The following is a 21,961-nucleotide window of genomic DNA, read 5'->3' as shown; positions in this document are numbered from 1 at the left end:
ATCAAATAAAGAACATAATAAAAAATATATACATAGGCTAAAAGTCCTGCACATTTTGGCAAAGTTCCATTGTTCGTGGGCCAATGTGCACAAACACATGGGCAAAGCCCACACACGAGACCAGATTCCATTGGAGAGAACACTGCTGGGGCATCAGATGATAAAACTACAGGCACCTCAGGGGGAAGGGAAGGGGGGGCACCTCAGCCACATGAGTCCACGACGCCAGATCCATGAGGGGCCTCCATGCCCACTGTACCATCCTGGGGAGTGCAAAGCCACAGTCTCTCAAGTCTCTACAGTGGGTGGGTTGCCCACTGGACCATCCTGGGGAGTGCAAAGCCACAGTCTCTCAAGTCTCTACAGTGGGTGGGTTGCCCACTGCTGTATCCTGGGAAGTGCAAAGCCACAGTCCATCAGGTGGATTACAGACTCCACTGGTCATGGAGGAGGCATGGTGGCCAGAGTGCTTCGTGAAGCCCTGCTCGACACAGAACCGGCCCTGCCAATGGGCCAGCGGTGCTTGAGATGAAGGGCCCAGCAGAGCAGTTCAGAGACGGCGGTGCCCAGCGGAGCGGTGCTTGACACGGCGGTGCCCAGCGGAGCGGTGCTTGAGATGAAGGGCCCAGCGGAGCGGTGCTTGAGATGAAGGGCCCAGCGGAGCGGTGCTTGAGATGAAGGGCCCAGCAGAGCAGTTCAGAGACGGCGGTGCCCAGCGGAGCGGTGCTTGACAGGAAGGGCCCAGCGGAGCGGTGCTTGACAGGAAGAGCCCAGCGGAGCGGTGCTTGACAGGAAGGGCCCAGCAGAGCAGTTCAGAGACGGCGGTGCCCAGCGGAGCGGTGCTTGACACGGCGGTGCCCAGCGGAGCAGTGCTTGAGATGAGGGGCCCAGCGGAGCGGTGCTTGACAGGAAGGGCCCAGCGGAGCGGTGCTTGACAGGAAGGGCCCAGCGGAGCGGTGCTTGAGATGAAGGGCCCAGCGGAGCGGTGCTTGACAGGAAGGGCCCAGCGGAGCGGTGCTTGAGATGAAGGGCCCAGTTCAGCGGTGCTTGAGACGGCGGTGCCCAGTTCAGCGGTGCTTGTTTGAAAGGGCCCAGTTCAGCGGCGCTTGAGACGGCGGTGCTTGAGTGAAAGGGCCCAGCTCAGCGGTGCTTGAGACGGCGGTGCCCAGTTCAGCGGTGCTTGTTTGAAAGGGCCCAGTTCAGCGGTGCTTGAGACGGCGGTGCCCAGTTCAGCGGTGCTTGTTTGAAAGGGCCCAGTTCAGCGGTGCTTGTTTGAAAGGGCCCAGTTCAGCGGTGCTTGAGACGGCGGTGCCCAGTTCAGCGGTGCTTGAGTGAAAGGGCCCAGTTCAGCGGTGCTTGTTTGAAAGGGCCCAGTTCAGCGGCGCTTGAGACGGCGGTGCCCAGTTCAGCGGTGCTTGTTTGAAAGGGCCCAGTTCAGCGGTGCTTGAGACGGCGGTGCTTGAGTGAAAGGGCCCAGTTCAGCGGTGCTTGTTTGAAAGGGCCCAGTTCAGCGGCGCTTGAGACGGCGGTGCCCAGTTCAGCGGTGCTTGTTTGAAAGGGCCCAGTTCAGCGGTGCTTCAGACGGCGGTGCTTGAGTGAAAGGGCCCAGTTCAGCGGTGCTTGAGACGGCGGTGCCCAGTTCAGCGGTGCTTGTTTGAAAGGGCCCAGTTCAGCGGCGCTTGAGACGGCGGTGCCCAGTTCAGCAGTGCTTGAGTGAAAGGGCCCAGTTCAGCGGTGTTTGAGACGGCAGTGCCCTGTTCAGCGGTGCTTGAGTGAAAGGGCCCAGTTCAGCGGTTCCGGCCCAGGCATGAGTGTCACTCGCCACCTGACATGTGGCTGGCGGGGCCTTCCTGCCCATCTGTCCGTTGGCTTGCTGGGCCCTCCTGGGCTGCCGTACCGGGCCTCTGGGTGTCCTCCTGCACACCTGGGAGGGGGCTGGTGGGGCACTCCTGGGCAGCTGGCCTGCTGCCGGACTTGTCGGGCGTGCTGCCCTTCCCACCCTTCCCTGGTCGTCTGTGGCCCTTTGACACCTTTGGCGGTGTGCCAGGTGGCACCCCACTTCCAGACGGAGCCAGGGTAGGGATGTCGGTCCCTGGTGTCCGTGGCCTCTCGTGCCGGGCACTGCTAATTTTTGGGTGCTTTTCCGGGGGTGGGCTGGCCGTGCCTTGGCTCCTACCCGGAGTAGTTGCCCTTGAGGGTGGGGGACACCAATGTCCTTGGACAACAGTCCTGATAGGTCCTGGTTTGGTGGTGGCTGAGGTGCTGATTGCAGTCTTATGAGATGGACGGGGTGGGGGAGTTGTAGGAAAGAGGTCAAGTTTTGAAAAGAAAAGCAATTTGGAAATAGAGGGACGGTTAGGTGTAGTGGGTATGGGAGTGGAGGAAGAGGATGTGGTTGTAGGAGTGTGAAGTCTGGTGTCTTTGGGTGCAGGTGCTTGGGCTGGAGGCTGACGTGAGGTGGATGGCTGTTGGGTGGGTGGCTGCTTGCGTTTGTGTGGTTTGGAAGAGGGGGTGACAGACACACTGGGAGAGGACACAGGGGACGTGTAAATGGTAGTGGGGGTGGTGACTGCACGTGTGCGGAGTGTTCTGGTGGGTGTGCTGGTGATGGACGTAGTGGATGATGATGTTGTGCATGCAAGTGTGAGTGGAGACGTCACAGGGAGGGAGGAGGGAGACGAGGAGGAGGGGGACACAGTGGAGGCAGTGGCTGTTGGCATGTCTGCATGTGGATGTTGCTTGGGTGAATGCTTGTGTGATCTGTGGTGCTTATGTCTGGATGAGCTTCCCTTGGGTGTTGAGGTGTGTGCAGGCTGGTCTGTAGGTGTGGCTGGGATAGGCAGAGGAACAGGGGAGTGGGACTGGGTTGAGGAAGTTGGAGGGGGAGGCTAGACACAGGGACAATTGTTGCCGTTAGTGCTGAGGCCAGAGCGTTGAACGATCGCTGATGGGCAGCCTGACCCAAATGAATGCCCTCCAGGTATGCATTGCTCCGATGCACCTCCCTCTCTACACCCTGGATGGCATTCAAAAGGGTAGACTGCCCAACAATGATGGTCCTCAGGAGGTCAATTACCTCCTCACTGAGGGCAGCAGGGGTGACAGGGGCAGGGCCTGAGGTGCCTGGGGCGGAGGAGATGGCCGGCTTCCTGGCCGAGCGGGCACGGGGCGAACACTGAGGGGCTGCTGGGAGGGCGGGGCTGGTGCGCTGGGTGGCGGCTGTACCTGTTGTTGCGGTGGGCACGGATGTTGCCGCCACCACAAGGGAGCTCCCTTCCAAGGACGTGTCGGTGTCGCTGACGTCTCCACGGGTCCCCGTTGTGGAGCTCCCCTCGCCCTCCGTCTCACTGGTGTACTCGGAGTCGGTTGTATGGCCCTCCGGGTCCATGTGAGATGCAGCTCCCTCGTGCGCCGATGCCACTTCTCCTCCACCTGATGATGCTAATGCACACATGAACAGGAAAACCAAGAAAAAGGGGTGGGAGAAGAAAGAAAGACATGTTGAGTGCATGCATTGGCGGCACCATTGGCGGAGAGGACAGACACAGAAGCCCCCAGCACTACGCTGCGCACTCGGGGTACACTACTCAATTATTGTGACGGACCATGGATAGCTGTACATAGCACCCTACAGAGGTGGGGGCACAGGGCCATGCCTAATGGAGGGGCCTAGCCTACAGAAAGCGCCCTGGCCTAGAGATAGCCACAGCCCTCCTCCCCCACCCAGACACCTCCACTGTGCGCTAATATAGCAGAATGTGCTGATACTCACCCCCTTGTGTCTGCTGCGATGTCCTCACGCGCCCATCCAAATCGGGGTAGGCCACCGCCAGGATCCGGGACATCAGGGGGGGTCAATTGCCGGCTGGCACCCCTCCTACGTTGGGAGGCCATCCCCAGCATAGCCTCGGCAGTCTTTCTGCTCCCGCGGCGGATGTCCTCCCACCTCTTGCGACAGTGGGTGCCCCGTCTGTTGTGGACCCCCAGGGCCCGGACGTCCTTGGCGATGGCACGCCAAATTTCGATCTTCTGATGGGCGCTGACCTATGTGACATGTACAGGGTGGGAAAAGAAATATCATCACTTTTCTGCATGGTCGATGTGAGTGGCCCCCCTCCCCAACCTTGCCATGTGGCACATGCTCTCATCTGTCGTGCGTTGCACTCCTCATTCGCTCACCTCCCCACCATCTTACATCCAGCCCACTCAACACAGGCATAGCCCATACTACTTGCTCCCTGTGTACTTACCTGTTGGTCTGGAGGACCATAGAGTAGCGCATACTGGGGGAGGACCCCATCAACAAGTTTCTCCAATTCCTCAGATGTGAAGGCAGGGGCCCTTTCCCCAGTCGCAGCAGCCATTGTATCTCCCAGACCGAGGTCACAGCAGCACTTGCAGTATAGGTCCTCTCCTGTGGATGATCAGGTCTCGAGTGATTAAGCAGTTAGAAAATGGCGGTCACGCCCGCGGCGGTGCGTACCGCGACCGCCGGCGCACATCGTCATTGGCTCCTGAAACCCATAGGGTTCAATGTTAACCAATGCGGCTTAGCACCGCGGTCTTCGACCGCCTACCGCCACGGTGTGCCACGCCAGCGCATTGACCTCACATCCCATTGTCACACTTCACAGGTCAGGCAGCCGCCATTTTAAGGGCCCACATGGCTTAATTTCTACTGCGTCACACAGGCCTAGGCCTTGCATTGCCACTCATACAAGCCATTCAATGCATAGCGAATCGTGTGGTGTGCAAGCTGTGTGAACGTACCTGTGGGTTGCTTGACTCTGTGCTCCATGTTGTCCTTCCTAGGCACCGTCTGCTGGGACTTGCGAGGAGAAGGAGGAATCCTCCTGTGTACAGACCGCTGGTGGACCTGTTGACAATGGAAGAACGACATATCATACTGACATAGAGGCTTGACAGAGCCACTATACATGAACTGTGTGCCAAGCTGGAGCCAGACCTGATGTCCCCCATCCGCCAACCCACAGGGATTCCCCCTCTGGTGCAGGTTCTGTCAGTACTCCATTTTTTGGCAAGTGGATCATTCCAAACAACAGTGGCCATATCATCAGGGATGTCTCAGCCTATGTTTTCTAAGGTTTTGTCCAGAGTGTTGTCTGCCCTGATGAAATACATGCAGAGCTACATTGTGTTCCCTGAGGTGGGCGATTTGGCTACAGTGAAGGGTGATTTCTATGCCCTTGGACATATCCCCAACATCATTGGTGCCATTGATGGGACCCATGTGGCTTTAGTCCCCCCCAGTGGAAGTGAGCAGGTGTACAGGAATAGAGAAAGTTATCATTCGATGAATGTCCAGGTGGTCTGTTTGGCAGACCAGTACATCTCCCATGTAAATGCCAAGTTCCCTGGGTCAGTGCATGACGCGTATATCATGCGAAATAGCAGCATCCCGTATGTGATGGAACAGCTACAGAGACACCGTGTGTGGCTATTGGGGGACTCTGGTTACCCGAACCTGTCGTGGCTACTGACCCCAGTGAGGAATCCCCGGACCAGGGCAGAGGAACGGTACAATGAGGCCCATCGGCGGACTAGGAGGGTGATCGAGCGGACCTTCGGGCTCCTGAAGGCCAGGTTTAGGTGCCTGCATATGACAGGTGGATCCCTAATGTACTCACCAAAGAAGGTGTGCCATATCATCGTGGCCTGCTGTATGCTTCACAATCTGGCTTTGCGACGCCAGGTGCCTTTTCTGCAGGAGGATGGTCCAGATGGTGGTGTTGTAGCAGCTGTGGAGCCTGTGGAGAGTGAAGAGGAGGAAGACGACGGGGACGACACAGACAACAGGGACACAGTGATACAACAGTATTTTCAGTAGCACACAGGTAAGACTCAACCACGCCATTTTACATTTACTTAAAGCCTCCTGCCTCTCTACTGTCGGTGTTTCCCCCCAGTTCCTGTTAACTGATTTGTGACTTTCCCTTCCCTTTTCAGAGCTGTATGCCCCACTGCGTGACTTCTGCTTTGTTTGCCCATGGACTACAGCTGTATGACAGTGGTATGTTGTCATCACAATGTAACTGAACATTTTTGCACCGTTATGTCTAATACATTTGTTAAGAATACAAGCAGACTCCAGATTTTTTAAGTGCAATAAGTGATTTAATTAAAGTGCTACATTTAGGTACATGATTGTAAAACGGTGATGGGTGGGGGTGGAGTAATGTCCATGGCAGAGTCCAGTTCTCAGTCTCACAGGTGCATTGTCCATATGCCTGTGGAAGGATGGAGCAGGGGCAGTTTAAGGTTAGACAGGGTGACAATGTGGGACAGTGGGATGACATCAGGGGGTATCGTTTGCTGGCGGGGGTCTTGGCATCCTAATCTGTCTTCTTGTGAGATCTCAGGTTCCGCTTGCGGGGTGGTTCTTCTTCTGCAGGAGGTGGGGTTCTGGTGGCCAGTGGTTGTGTGTGGGCATCCTGTCCACTAGCGCCGGCGGAGGTGGTAGGCTGTTCATGGTCTAGGCTAGTGACAGGGGCCCTTTGGGGTGCCACATGGTCCCGCAATGTGGTGACTATTTGGTTAAGGGCCACGACGATGGTCCCCATTGCGGAACTAATGTTCCTCAGTTCCTCTCTGAACCCCATGTACTGTTCCTCCTGCAGTGCCTGGATCTCCTGGAACCTGCCCAGTACCGTAGCCATTGTCTCCTGGGAGTGGTGGTATGCTCCCATGATGTTTGAGAGGGCCTCTTGGAGAGTGGGTTCCCTGGGCCTGTCCCCCCCCTGTCGCACAGCAGCCCTCCCAGTTCCCCTGTGTTCCTGGGCCTCTTTCCCCTGGACGGTATGCCCACTACCACTGCCCCCATGTCCCTGTTGTTGTTGGGGTGGTGGGTCAACCTGGGTGCCCTGTAGTGGCGGACACACCGCTGATTGACGTGTCCTGGAGACAGAGGCATGGGCCCGCTGGGTGGGAGCTGTGCTGGTGTTCCCAGAGGGGGTTAGGTCTGCTGTAGCCTGTGGCTGTCTGTGGGGAACCGACTGTCCCGAGGTCCCCGATGGGCCGGGCTGGTCATCTGAGTCCAGGGAGACAGAGCTGCTGTCATCACTGGGGGCCTCTTCTGGGGGTGGGATGGACATCTCTGGACCCTCCGTGGCGGTGTGGTGGCGTTCGGGTCCTGCAGGGGTATAAGGGTATGGTTATTGCTTCTGTGTGTGGCATTTCGTGTAATGGGTGGGTGGCCGTGTACCCAAGTGCAGGCATTCCCTTGTGGGGGCTTTTGTGAGGGTGGCTTGTGGGGGTGATGTTTGTGTGCAGTGGGCATGCTTTGGTGATGGGTGTCCATGCTTTGTGGTCGCATGCAGGGCTTGGTGTTGGGATGGGTGGGCTGTGATGGTGAGCCATTTGCAAGGAGTTGGTGTGATGGGGGTGGGGGTGAGGGTGGGGGTATGATTTGGCATGCAGGTGGGGTGGGGGGAATGAAGTAGTTAAGATTTGACTTACCAGAGTCCATTCCTCCGCCTGCTCCTGCGAGGCCCTCAGGATGCAGGATGTGCTAGACTTCCTCCTCCCATGCTGTAAATTCTGGGGGAGTAGGTGGGGGTCCGCCGCCAGTCTTCTGCACCGCAATGTTGTGCCTTGATACCATGGAACGCACCTTCCCCCGTAGGTCGTTCCAGCGCTTCCTGATGTCATCCCGATTGCGTGGATGCTGTCCCACAGCGTTGACCCTGTCGACTATCCTTTGCCATAGCTCCATCTTCCTAGCAATTGTGGTGTGCTGCACCTGTGCCCCGAAGAGCTGGGGCTCTACACAAACTATTTCCTCCACCATGACTTTGAGTTCTGCGTCAGAGAACGTGGGGTGTCTTTGGGGTGCCATGGGGTGGTGTGGATGAGGTGAGGGGTGGTGTATGTGTTGTAGAGTGTGGTGTGTGTGGTGGTGTATGGTGTTTTGTGCGTGGTAATTGTGTGGGTGATGTTGTGATTTGCCTCTGTGTGATGGTCTACTCTAAGCAGTGCTGTCTCTCTCTGTCCTTCAGTCGCTATTGTGGTCGTAAGGGTTTGTGGGTGATGTGGGTGTGTGTTTTATATTGTATTGGGTGTGTGGGAGTGTTGTTTGTATGTGTATCAGGTGTGTGTGTTTCAAATTGTCCAATGTGGTTGTGTTTTGTAAGGGTGTGTGTATTTTGACCGCGGCGGTGTGTACCGCCAATGGAATACCGCGGTTGAAAGACCGCCGCGTGGATTCGTGGGTCGTGATGGCATGGGCGTATTTCTGTTGGCGTGACGGTGGAGGTTTGGTCATCGCCAGTTTTTCGCTGACCTTTGGTGTGGCGGACTTTTGTGGATGTCGGGTTTTTGGCGGTTTACCAGTTGCGGGTCAGAATGACCGTGGCGGTTTACCGCGGCCGCGGCGGTGTTATGGCGGTCTTATGACCGGCGGTAAGCGCCTTTTCCCGCCGAGGTCAGAATGACCCCCTATGTGCTGTGAAGTAGTAAAAGTCTGTGGGGGTGGAGATGTCTCCATAGGTCCATGAGGCCCAGCATATCCACAAACTGGACTGTATTTCAAGTAGGATATTGGTAAGGTTGTTTAATGTGTATGCTTGAAGGCGGGGGGCATAAACACTAATCACGGTCACTGATGTCCTGCCCCATGTTCCCTGGACTGCTGCATATATTCCCAATGGATCTAGCCAACATTGCTGTATATAGAATGGGGGGACTTCCTAATTAATATCACCCCCCCCCCCTTGACCTATTCGTGAACCCGGCTTGTGCTAGTACAGAATATGTCCCTTTACCCACGAAAGGACAGTGTGTTCCTTTGAGCTGGGTCTCTTGTAAAAATGCCATCTCGGGTTTAAGGCGTTTAAGGTAAGCAATGACCAGTCCCCGTTTAATCTTGCTTCTCATCCCATTTACATTCTATATAAGGACTGAAAGTTGTGTTAGACCCACATCATTGAAATGTGCCATGTCCGGTCATTAATGTCTGTCTTCTACGCCCACCACTATGTGTGTAATTGAATGTCTTGACCATATTATTGCAACAAAACCAACATATTTGTGTAACTGCGACCCAGACCCCATCCGATCATCATGTAAGTCCCAAAAACATTTAAGACATACACAATGTAGGCCATACATGGGGGATCTGTCGCCCTCCCCATACCAACCACTCAAAACAAACCTCCAATTACAATAACAAAATGGAGAAGCGGGGAAGGGAAAGATTTGGGGATAAAGGGAGAGGGGTGCAGCCAGAGAGAAGAAATAGGGGGGAACAAGGGCAAAAGGTGTGGAGAGGCGGGGCGGGAGATGGGGAAAAAACTGTACTAGTAAGTCACTAGTGCACTGAAGCCAAGCAAGCGCTATTAGAGGGGTGTAGAGCCGCCAAGCCTACACCATGGTGTTGTTGTGCTGTTTGGCTATTATGTTGCCACTTTTGGGGTTTGAAGCTTTGTTTCTCCATCTCAGTCCCTTTCCAGGTGTGTGATGTCTTTAAGTAATTGGTGGATGCTCTCTGCGTCCGATGAGCACTCCCTGTCTTTCCCTTGGGCCCAATCTCTTTTCGAGGAGGAGCCATTCCGAGGTGCCGCAGCCTTTTTCCAGTCATTTTGATCTGCGTCAGAGGACCAGTGTCTACTGTTTTGTAGTCCTGTGTTCAAGTAAGGAGTTCCTTGTCTGTTGGAGACCACTCTGCGGGTTCGACACCATGATCTCCATTGACCCGTCTTGGGCCTGGTTCACGTTAGGTGAGGCATCTGGTGACCCACGTCTCCTGTGGGGTCAGGCCAGGATCAGGGGTGCTCCTCAAGCCAGTTCTAGGCTTCTTCAGGGAATTGGAAAAAGATTGAATTTCCCTGGTAGAGGACTTTGAGTTTGGCTGGAAAAAGCAGCATATATTGGAGATGCAGGGTGCGGAGCTTTGCCTTAACTGATTCAAAGGCTTGGCATTGACGTTGTACATCCAGCCAGTAATTGGGGAATATCATGATCCTAGATCCTTCATGTCGGATCTCTCTTATCTTGCGTGCTTCACTGTGGATCATATCTCAGTCCAGAAAATTAAAGAGCTTGACAATGATGGGGTGAGGGGGGCTCCAAGAGGGGGCAGACTGCGTAGGCCTCTATGTGCCCTTTCAATCACAAAACAGGAGGAGAATTGATCTTCCGGGAAAGTGGCTCTGAGCCAAGTGGAATGAAATCCTGTGACTGTGGTGCCCTCGACCCCCTCTGGGAACCCAACAAAGCAGAGGTTGCTGCGCTTTGCGTGATTTTCCACATCTTCAATCCTCCACATGACCTCAGTGTTGATTTTGTGCTGTCGCCTGCACCCAGTTTGAGGATCTGAATTGTTTCCTCCATATGAGTGAGTCTATTCTCGACCGTTGTGACTCCCTTGGATACTTTGCGAAGATCCTGTCTTAAGAAAGATACCTCAGATCACACTTCTCCTGTGGTTCCCTGTGACCACTCAGTTCCTCTTGTCAGTGGGGCCAGAGGAACCCCGCCTCCCCACTCCCCCGGCAGTCAGGCATCCCCCTCAGTAGGCATCAGGCAATACTTCTCATTGTTGTTTTAATTGCCCCAGAGGATTGCTGGGACAAAAGGCTGACACCCCTCCCGGAGCTAAGGGGGAAGGAAGTGCCACGATCAAGAAGCAGGGTGGGTCCCCTCTGCAGGGCTAAGTGTGATAACCCTGCAGCCTCTTTGTGTCTCTTAATGCACTGTCTCGGAGGGTCTGGAAGAGCCCTCTAATCCCCCCTCCAGAGGAATCCAGTCATCATCCCCTGACACTCGGACAGGGATCCTGGGAGGTTGTGGGCTGTGTGTGTAGTCGCCTTCAAGGGGCAGTACAGGGCGCTAGTGTTTTAAGGTGGGGAAGGTTCTTTAAGGTCTCCCTTCCAAGTCTTCACAAGGGTTCCCATATGAAACGCCCGTCCATGGGCACAGGGGGAAGCCAATTAAATGACCATCTCAGCCCCTATGGAGGCCCCCCAGTGCCCTCATCCTCACCGCGTCTCCGGCCGAACTCATTGAAGCTGGGCAGAGGACCACTCTGCCAAACTCAATTCTCAAGGGGGAAGCAGGAGAGCCCCCTATGTCGATGCGGGTCCACCCCCGGCTCCTCAGGGACCGCAACGCCTGCAACAGTCAAAGCTGCAAGACCCCAGGCTGATGGTCAAGCCGGAGGAGCAAAGCGTCAACGACTTCACTATGTCTCCGGTGAGGATCTCCAGCCTCGGAATCAGGGGGCCAACCGCAGGGGGGCTTCCTGTGAGTCCCCGCTCTCTTGGGTAAATCAGGGAGGGAGCCCCAAAGCTGCGGCCCAGGGACCCCGGCGCTGGCAGCAGCCCACCGCACGGGGGCATGGTCGGTCAGGCAGGGACAGCCAGAGCCTCACTTTGTCTTCTTTCCAGCAGGGGTCTCTGAGCCTCAGAGCTAAGGGATCCACCGTCTGGGGGTGTCCCGCCGTCATGCCCAGCAACCGCGGTACGGCCCTCCTCAGCCCAAACACAAGGCCAGCCCAAGTGTATGCCTCTCTCCAGGCTTGCTCCTCTAACCGTTGCAGGAACCGGACACCGGCGGGGCAACTCCAGATGTCTGAGGCAGCGCTGGGGTCCCCCACCATTTGGTGACGACGATGGTCTAGTCTTCAAGTTTGGAAGGGCCGGATTCCAGGCGGATTACATTGATGAGGCCAGAGCTTGCACTCAATGCGACTATCCGGCAATGTTGCCGGCCACGCCCTGTCAGCCCAATTCTTGGCTAACTCACAGTGCTTCACCTGAACCCCCAAACCTACCGGGGTGGAAGGTGGAAATGGCAACCTGAACCTGACAAGCTGACTACCCAGGGAAGTTATGGAAACAGATCTTACCCTTTCGTGGTATTACTCGTGCATGCAAAGGCGAGACACAAAAAGATGGGAGATAAGTTTTCAGTACATTTATTGAAACAACCTGGCCTATAGAGAATGAGCTGTGATAATTAGGTAGATGAAACAAAGAAAAGTAATCAGCATTACAAACATAATAAAGGAGATAAACAATCCAACCGTGGTGAACGTGGTTTTAGAGGTTCCTACCTAACCCTAAACTACACTGAGAACATAGTGGGTGTACCCTTCTGCCTGGCCCAATCTAAGGGATTAGGCCCAACCCCATACCTGGGGACAGTGTCAGGAGTCGGCATGTGATGTAGATGGCAATCATTTCAGGAGGCTGCTAGATTAACACCAGCAAGCTGCATGTCGCACAGCATTCGCTCCAAGGTGGTCATGACTGGAATGCCCGCTGCCACTTCTGGGTCAGTGCACCGTTTGTATAACAAAGCCGTACCTTGTTGGAGGCACAGCCATGATGCAATGCTATATCTAGATGTTAGAAGCTGTCTCTTGAACAGGCAACATAAGAACTAGAATATTGTTTACAGTGTTTTTAGCCGTGAACAGAAAGTATAGATTACATGTTGTGGAAAGGCTAACCAAACAAGCAACTAGTAACACAGATTCCTTGAAAAATATCATACAAGAAATGTAAAAGTCATTGCTAAACACAGCTTAGCTCAAATGAATAAAATATGAATGGGGAATAACCAAGATCACTAACACGAGGAATGAGCAGGACAGGACATCAACATAGAAACACAGAGCCCGACCTCAAGGGGGATTGTGTAATTGTTTATGAATGTCATATTTTTCCTTGTGTGGGGATAGCGGTAGAAAGTGAAATACTTCTCTTTTTTTCATAAAAGTAAGTATTTGGCTGGACAATTATTTATTTTTGTTGCTGTGTGCATTTTGAGTTGTGAGCCCGTGTTCACTACCCTGTATCTATAATTCTAGATAGACAAGCACAGGTCGACTCCAGATTCTCACTTCAGAACCAGCCTGGTGGCTGGCCAGACAGCATTTCATCTTGCCAATGCTGTCACAGCTGAGGCAACTTTTAGGTCGAGTCTAGACAGCGCGCATGCTCAATCTTCTCGACACGCTGTATTCAGTCGGTGGGCTTTGAACACATCCGTTGCTTTCTATTGGTTGTTTCGAATGCCTTTCTAAATTCCTTAGTTTTCAATGGTTAATTGTGGCCATTTGTTCTTCCTTTCGCTGCGTAATTTCCTCCCATGGCTACTGTACCTGTTACATGTGATATTTTGCTTCTTTAAGTTAGTTACAACACACTTTTTATTTCTTTAGATTGCCTCAGCTTGTGTTTTTGGAATGTTGTGTTTGCTGACTTTCTGAAGCAGACTCCTCCCATGCCCAGTTGTGGCCGCGGCTTACTTTAATCACTTTAAAAACAACGCAGTGTGTGTGCAATATGAAGCTCTTAACAAAAGGTTGTTATTCCACCGGTTTTGTCCAGGACTGTACTATTTTACACAGTGTGCACACTGGTGTGTGTGTGTGTAAGGGCCCTGAAACTGTGCAGTGCTCTTAATAACAGTGTAGGAAAGTGCCTCTTTTGACATGGTATTGGATGTGGTTTCAAAGTTGTTAGTGCTCAGGGCCCCTGCTAACCAGGTTCCCTGGGCCAGGTCGCTTTCCCAAAACTGTTATGATGTATTGGCACAATTGGCAACATCTTTAGCTGCCACTATAGGTCCCTAGTACTGGTGCTTAGCTACCCAGGGCATAGTGTAGCAAGGGTAGGCCCCCGAGGCCAGCAGCACAGATTGTGCCACCCTCAGGGATGATGCATCCAAGTAAACCCAGCACAGCCATTGCAGGCTGAGTGTCCTGGTGCAATCCTAAAATGCAAAACTCACATGATACACAGCCTGTGTGCCCTGTCCACTACACACTGCATGCAATATAGGAAAGTCACCCCTCTGGCAGGCTTCCAGCCCTAAGGCAGGGTGCACTATACTGCATGTGTGGGCATAGATGCATGAGCAATATGCCCCTACTGTGTCCCTGTCACACCTGGGGCATAGTAAGTGATCAGAGCAGCTATTTTACATGCATATGCTAGATGCTGGTCAGTACGAGTTTCACAGCTACATGATGGCCACTCTGCACCCTGGGTTGTTTGGTATCAAAAGACTCAGAATGATAAATCCAAACTGGTACCAGTATTGGATTTCTTGCAAAATGTACCCAGGGGTCACCTTAGAGGTGCTCCCTGCAAAAGCTAACTACTCTGGCATGGTTGCTGGTTGGTCACAACCAGCCTGCCACCACCAGACAAGATTCTAGAACCCTGGGGTGAGAGCCTGTGCCATCTGGGTCCAGAGACCAAAGCCCTTCCTGGGCAGAGGTAGTACACCTCCTTCCACAGTAATGTGCACAGCCCTTCCTATGAGCTTTAAAGGGCTTACAGGTCTTGATCCTCGATCCCCAGTACTGCTGCTAGCAGCAGATGGCTGCCCCCCATTGCAAACACCTTCTTTTGGAGGGAGCAACAATGGGAAAATGAACAAAGGACAGGAGGAGTGGCCACCCCCAGCTTGCATCACCCCTTAGGTGGAAACTATCCCACTCTAAGTGATGACCGTCTGACGCATGGATGACAGGTAGATCGAAGAGACCACTACCTTACAGAGATGCATATTTTTGGCGCTAGGGGTAGCAGCATTCATGTGATTCCAAGAGGCCCATGCCTACATCTAAGAGGGTCAACACTTACAGTGGGATAGTTTCCTCTGGTTACAAGAGATAAGTACCACTGGGTTCTACATAAGAGGAGTTTTTACACCTTCTTAGTGAAGACTAGCTACATATAAGTCCTGACGAATCGCTCTTCTGATCCTTAGGGACATTTTTGACGAGAAACATGTTGACCACAATATTTGGAGTGTAGACAAGTAGTCACACCCATCACTAATAATTTTCCCTCCATCTCCGTATCAAAAGGAGTCGATACTTTTGTACTTGAGGGAAATGAGACCATTATACCTGATATGTCTCCCCCATTTCGTTTTTAGGTCGAGCATTCAAGACCTCTTGTATATACTTTAGTATATACTTCTATACTTCTTGTGGGCTCTCTGCTTTTTTACTGGCTTGTTTCAGTGTCCTTAAAAAATCATTGCTTGCTAGTGGTGAGTCCTTGCTCTGTGTCCCACCTTTTCCTCAGTTGTACACTCCCCTGGAGCATGGCCCCAGTACTTGTACCCTTCCACTTGTGCCAATGTAACATGTGCTTAGGGACTACTTATTTCAAAGGCTAATAGCATTTGACCAGAGCGCTGGATGTTTTCAGTGGCTCCAGTCTGTTTCTGTTAACAGGGCTTTAAATCATATTCTTCCCTGGTTACATGTGCTGTGCATTCAAAGACCGAGTACAAATAATAGAGGCTGTTTTATGAGAACGCCTGTTTCCGCCCCCTGCTCCCGCGGTGCAAAGCCAATCATGACCACAACTATGTTGATACTGATTTTCTTATGCGCTGTCGAGGGTAGAGAAAATCACTACTGTTACATTATTTCATGTATATTCCACCATATTTAAAATGGCCGCTGCACATCATGCGTGATGAGGTCATTGACGTAATGACAAGGACGTCTCTCTTTTCCTTTGCCATTGTTATATATTTTCTACTATTCGCTATGGCTCCAACTTTGCATATGTCCCATGCGCGCCGAAAGCCCTTGAAGGTGGACTGGACCTGGAGTACATGTTGTTATTGTCTGCTGGCTCTATACCCCACAGTGCTTAATTTGTAAATAAAAAGGTGCCGGTGCCCAAAGCCCTCCTCTTAAACATGTGGTTGCTTCAATTAAATGTGCGAACACGGAATACTGAGGCAGCGTAATCCTGAAGCCATCTCAGGCCTCTTCAATCCATATAAAGCCACTCCCTGCCCCTTCAGCCCACTCTTGCAGCTTTCTACTTTCTCCCTTTGTGACACTTTTGTTTTTCCCTTCGTCCGTCTTTCTCATATGTGTCTTTTGCTTGCAGCAAATGCTTGAGGCAAAAGAATAAGCCCCGGCCCTCAAAAATAAGTGCCAACGCTCTCTCTTTATCTTTCTCCTTCTTTTACTCGGTCAGCCCCCTCCTCTCCTTCTTTTGCAATCCCTTTTATCTCTAGCTCGTACTATTTTTCCAGCCCTTACCTTGCACTCTTGCTCACACCTCTCCTTCACTCTCTCCCTCCATTTCATCTTCTCTCTTAGCGACCCCCTTTCTATCTCCCTCCTCTCTCTGTCTGTCTATCTCTCTCCCTTTTTAACCCCTCCTTACTCTCTCTTTAGCTGCTGCAGTTTGGACAGCTTTAATTTGCAGGAAGAGTTTATGTATGCCTTCTGTGTGTTGTTTATGAACACACGAGACATGAACCTTGAACTACAAAGACACATGAAGTCAATTTCTCCGGACTGCACCTGGTCTAAGACTATAACTGAGGAAGAGCGTGCAAATACTGTTCCATAATCAGGCATTCAAAGTCTTAAATGCCATGGATGTCACTTGACACTTTGGGAACGGGCACATTAGCACATTATGCATAGATACACATCTTGAGTACAGATATATTTGACATTCATACCAGGGAGCCTTTTGCTGTTGAACACTGCTACCTTTTTATAATAATAATAACGTAATGCAATTAATCATAATAGACTATATCGTTTCAGAAACTCTAATGGTGATTATTTGTCTCCCATATTTTAATACATTGACTCATTTTATGCGTTCTGTTTCGCTTCAGAGTAGTGATCACAGTATAATAAACATTCATTTTTTTAATTCCTGTGTATGACCATTCATTTTTCTTATTCCTGTGTAATGTGCCATGCTGCTTACTGTGGCGCTTCTGATAGTGCTGTAAGCTGTTGAGGTGAGTGAGGCTTGTGATTATTTTTGTTTGGGTTCTTTTAATTTTAAAATTATTGTGAAACGCTTCCGAAACTCTTCTCACCCCAGGAAGAGGGCGGGTCTAAACTCTTGTAGTGAGAGGAATGTGGGTTTTTAAAAATAATTTCACTGGTGTCATTCCCCCGATTTTTGTGCACTTTAATGTGGAGTTGGCCGGAAGTGTTTGCTTCTGGCTATCTTATTTCAATCTGGCATATAATGTGTGTGTGTTTTTTTCAGCATCAAGTGGTGTGCTGTAAACCTTGCTTCATATTGGGGAAGGGCACAAATTAATAGGTCTTCTTTAAGGAATGGAACCACCCACCCTCTAACCACCATGCAATATTGATCAGTGCTTGTTCTTCCTAGTTGTTGTGTTGCACAGATATATTTCATGCCTGTTAGAGGATTATTGAAGACTATTCAGTGTGTGACTTTGTGCTATGGTGCAGGTTGCCTTCCTTAATGTGAATGTTGTAAAGACAAAAAAAAACCTTTTCCCTATGTGCTGCATTTTCATTGCAACTCCTGTGGAGAGAGCTACGAAAGGAGACGTTGAGTTGTGTTGTGTTTATAAAACGTATATAGCGCTTACTATTGTAGGGCCCTTAATCGCTTGCCTATATGGATAGTAAGCTACAGTTTACTTTGTGCGGTGGAAGGGTGTTAATTTTGGGATATCCGCAGTGTTAGACCTGGCAGCCTTTTGGCGTGTCTGCCCTGTCTTTTTGCCTTCTGACCTCCTGGTTTTGGACTCTGTTTTTGTTGGTTTATTGTCTCTGCACACTTTACCACTGGTAATCAGTGCTAAAGTGCAAGTGCTCCTTAGGTAAATTGTACTGTTGATTGGTTTATCCATGGTTGGCATATTTGATTTACTGATAAGTCCCTAGTAAAGTGCATCAGAGGTGCCCAGGGCCTGTTAATCAAATGCTACTCTTGGGCCTACAGCACTGATTGTGCCACCCACATTAGTAGCCCGGTAAACATGGCTTAGACCTGCCACTGCAGTGTCTGTATGTGCAGTTTTAAACTGCCAATTCAACCTGACAAGTGTACCCAGTTGCCATGCCCAAACCTTCCCTTTTGGTACATGTAAGGCACCCCTAAGATAGGCCCTAGGTAGCCCCTGGGCAGCTTGCAGTGTATTTAAAAGGTAGGACATATGCTGGTGTGTTTTACATGTCCTAACGGTGAAATACTGCCAAATTCGGTTTCACTGTTGCAAGTCCTATCTTCCTGAAAGGTTAACGTGGGGGCTGCCTTTAAATAACTTTAAAGCTCAGATTTCCTTCGAGGGCAGATAGAAATATGGAGTTTGGGGTCTCTGAACTCACAATTTAAAAAAAGATCTTTTAGTGAAGTTGTTTTTTAGATTGTGAGTTTGAAAATGCCACTTTCAGAAAGTAGGCATTTTCTTGCCTAAACCATTCTGTGACTCTGCCTGTTTATGGATTCCCCGTCTGGATCAGTTTGACAGTTGGGCTGTTCACACCTCTCCTCTAGGCAGTGACACAAAGGAAGCTGGGGAGTAGCCTGCATATCTTGATGAGCCATCTGAGCTAGAGCGGAGGGAGGAGTGGTTGCTTGCACCTGAAAGGACTATGCCTGCCTTCACACAATGCAGTCTCCAACCCCCTGGTGTGCGTCTGGGACCTGGCCTGGACAAGGAAGGATCTTGCGAACACTTGAGACTTTGCTTTGAAGTTTGCCAACTTCAAAGGCAGATCAAGATATAAGAAGAAGACCCAAAACCCCAGACTTTTAGAATCTTTCTGGAATCAAGAGGAACCTCTGCAAGGAGAAAAGCTGAAGAGCTGGAGGAGGAGTACTGTCCTTTTGCTGTGTTGCTTTGCTGGACTGGCCTGCAGTTGCTGCTTCTACCTGAAAAAAGTGCACAGGGTGAACTTTGCTGTGTGTCCTGCTTGAGAAAGTTCTCCAGAGCTTGCCTCCTGTTGGAAGTCTCAGGGACACCAAAGACTTCAGTTTCCTAGACCACAGCACTGGGAACTGTATGTTCTGTACTGTACAAGAAGAAAAAACACAGCAACGCCGGCAACGAAGCTGCTAGCCTGCACTGTGACTTGCCGATGCCGCACGGAATCGCATTGCCCCGCTTTGCACTGCGACCCTGTTCTCATTGACACCGTCCTCAGGCAACTTCACCAAGCAGCTGCTCGCACTGCGATCTGTGAGCCCCACACTCCGTCATCGCCTGCTCGCACCACAGCCTGGGCCTCCCCGACACAGCCGCCGCTGCCTGCACTATGGCCTGTGGATGCCGCTCTTGAGAAGCACGAAGCACCGTCCCGTCCCGCACCGCAGCCCCGGTCCACCAGTGCCAGCACCATTGACTCCAGTGTCGTCACTAGGCATCCCTGCCTTCCCCGTGGCCTGTGGACACCGCTTGTGAGGGTCGGGAAGCACCGTCCTATCCCGCACCGCTGGCTTGAGCCTACCGACTGCAGCGCTTCCGCAACGACGATGCCACTGCCTGCACTGTGACCTGTGGACACCGCAAGTTGCACCGCCCTGCTTCACACCGCAGCCCTGGTCTCACTGACGCCACTGGATGCAGTCACTGAGCCGCAGCCTACACCGTGACATGTGGGCACTGCACATTGCATCGTCCCGCTTCGCACCGGAGCCCTGACGCCATCAATGCCGTCGCACCTGACTTCATCAGCCCAGAATTCGATCCGCAAGGCGTGTGACTTCAAGGGCCCGATGACTCCTGCACCAACTCTGGAACCGACACAGCGACGTCAGCAACGCCATTCCCTGGAGCTCACCGCGAGGATCACGATGCCCTACAAATCCAAGTTACTGTTTGTGGGTCTTCCCGACACCGTAGCTGGCCCACGACGCCACAGCTGGCCTGAACTGTTGGTTCGGTTGCTCACGACGCCGTAACAGACCCAGGTGGAGCTATTGACTTCAAGGAACTGTATTTTTGAGTAAATCTTGCAGAATTCATATTTTTATTACTGTATGCTGGATTTTTATTGTATTTGGTCTTGTTTTAAATAGATAATTATTGCCTATTTTTCTGTCCTTTAATACCAAAGTAAACAACAAGAGGGACACATGTCTTGACATCAATCCTTCAAACTGCCATTACCTATATGGTACATGGTTGCTTGAACAAGCAAGTCTGTGAGGAAATGTATTGTGTTCAGCACGGAAGGAAGACAGGATTCCATTATGGATGTCTTCATTGCCCTTAGTCTCTGGGGAGAAGAACGCAAGGAGACCTAGGAGATAAAGGATTAACAGAAACTAATAGATATCAATCTGTGTACCCACCCAACCATCCATCCCTCCGCCCACCAACCAGAGAAGAATATTTTTGGATGCTCTGTGTAAAAAACATCATACTTGCACTGGAACTAATACTCTAAAAAAATATTAATTTAGCGCTTCATATATTGCTGTGGATTTCCAAGCACTTCAAATACAACCAGTCGTAATACTCCAAGTAAAAGATATGCAGTTTACTAGCTTATGAAGTATGAGGGGCTGAGGCACCCGTTACAGATAACAAAAAGCAAAGTTGAAGAGCATGCACCTAAGAAAACATTCTGATTGGCATTTCCCGCCTTTAAAAAATAGTCCTTTTCTTGGAATCCCTAGTGCGACAGCACACCACAACAGTGCTGACCCAACCTTGAGCATTTATTGTGGACATGGATTAATAGTGACTGCACCTTACAGCGCAGCATGGCAAGATTGCTCAGCAGAAGCATGCTTACGCTTTACTGCACCCCAGTCTGCCTGGTGTCATTTCTGTCTGAAATCTCATTCCTTGAGCAGGGGTGTAGCTGTCTCTAGGGCGGAGGGACACTATTTCCGAGGTCCAGGTACTGGAGGGACACGCTGCTCTTCAGACTGGTTCCAGTTATATGTCACCGAAACCCTTGTACTCCTGCAGGAAGCTAAAGTAAATGCCATGCTCGAACTTCTGTCAGCCTTTACAGGCCTCAACTACCAGCAACCCTGAAGTTTGATTTAGATGCTAGATCTGATTTTTTTTTTATTTTACATATTCTAATTTAAAAAAATTGAAGATCTGTTACAGAATATATTTATGCTCCAGTCACTAGTGTTTTCTCTCTCTAGACCTCCTCAAAAACACAATAGTGTAACAGCAGGTCACTCAGCATTGTGTGAACAATGTTCTCTGCCAGTCAGCAGAGTACAGTTTGTTAATAATGAATAAGAAAACCAACAGGTTTGACTTTTTAACAATTTTCTACTGTTAATGAAAATATTTTGGAATACCTAATGTTTCAAAAACAAATAAAAAAATCAGTTTCCTTTAAAACGGCAATAATTTATTAAATTGCACTGTCATAGTCAAGTACTACTAATGTACTTTATTATTATTATTATATACTATTCTATAGTATTATCAGCATCAGTGATATTATGAGTGTTACTACTGTTATTGTTGATGTTTTTGTTGTTTTATTGTAGACAACAATAATAATAGAACTATGTGATGCTCTCTCTTGCCTGTGTGCTTCTCCTTCCCTCCTCCATGATGGGCTTGTTCTGGTGTGCCACTTCCCGTGTTTCTTTTTTCCCCAAGTTCTTCTCCCACAGCTTCATGGGCAAAGTCTGTTCTTGACCCTCTAAATAAAGTGATATACAGGACTGGTTTGCTTTATCTACAATTGGAGTCATTGTGGAGCAACAATGCACTTCACTTCTTAAGTAAAGGGATGCGTCATCTAAATGATTGAATCGAGCAAACAATGTTTGTTCGAACTAGACACAGGGTTAGTTCACTTTTACTGTCTGAATAACGATCATCCGAGAATAGTCACTGACCTGTGCAGGCTCTGCTTGTGGCTGAATCACAGGTGATTTGAGGCGACTGTCCTCTGAGTTTTGCTCTGATCTAGGATGCTGAATATAAAGACTTCTATTATTCTGCATTGTTTTACCTCGAGATAGTGGGTGGTCTAAGGACGATGTCCCTTGATCGTGTATACTGCTTACAGGGTACATGTATGACTAAGAGATCTTCTTTTTAGTGTGCTAGGTAAATATTGGGTAATGTTGTTTATAAACCTTCTAAGCCAGTTGAAGTTGTCTAAAACTTGCCTTTCTTGCACGTTTTTGTTGCCTTTTACTTAGTTGTCATTTACAAAGCCAAAAGCTCTAACTCCTGC

The sequence above is a fragment of the Pleurodeles waltl genome, chromosome 2_1, assembly GCF_031143425.1.
Source record: "Pleurodeles waltl isolate 20211129_DDA chromosome 2_1, aPleWal1.hap1.20221129, whole genome shotgun sequence".
Taxonomy (NCBI): domain Eukaryota; kingdom Metazoa; phylum Chordata; class Amphibia; order Caudata; family Salamandridae; genus Pleurodeles; species Pleurodeles waltl.
The sequence above is the reverse complement of the archived record's forward strand: the minus strand, read 5'-3'. Positions refer to the sequence as shown.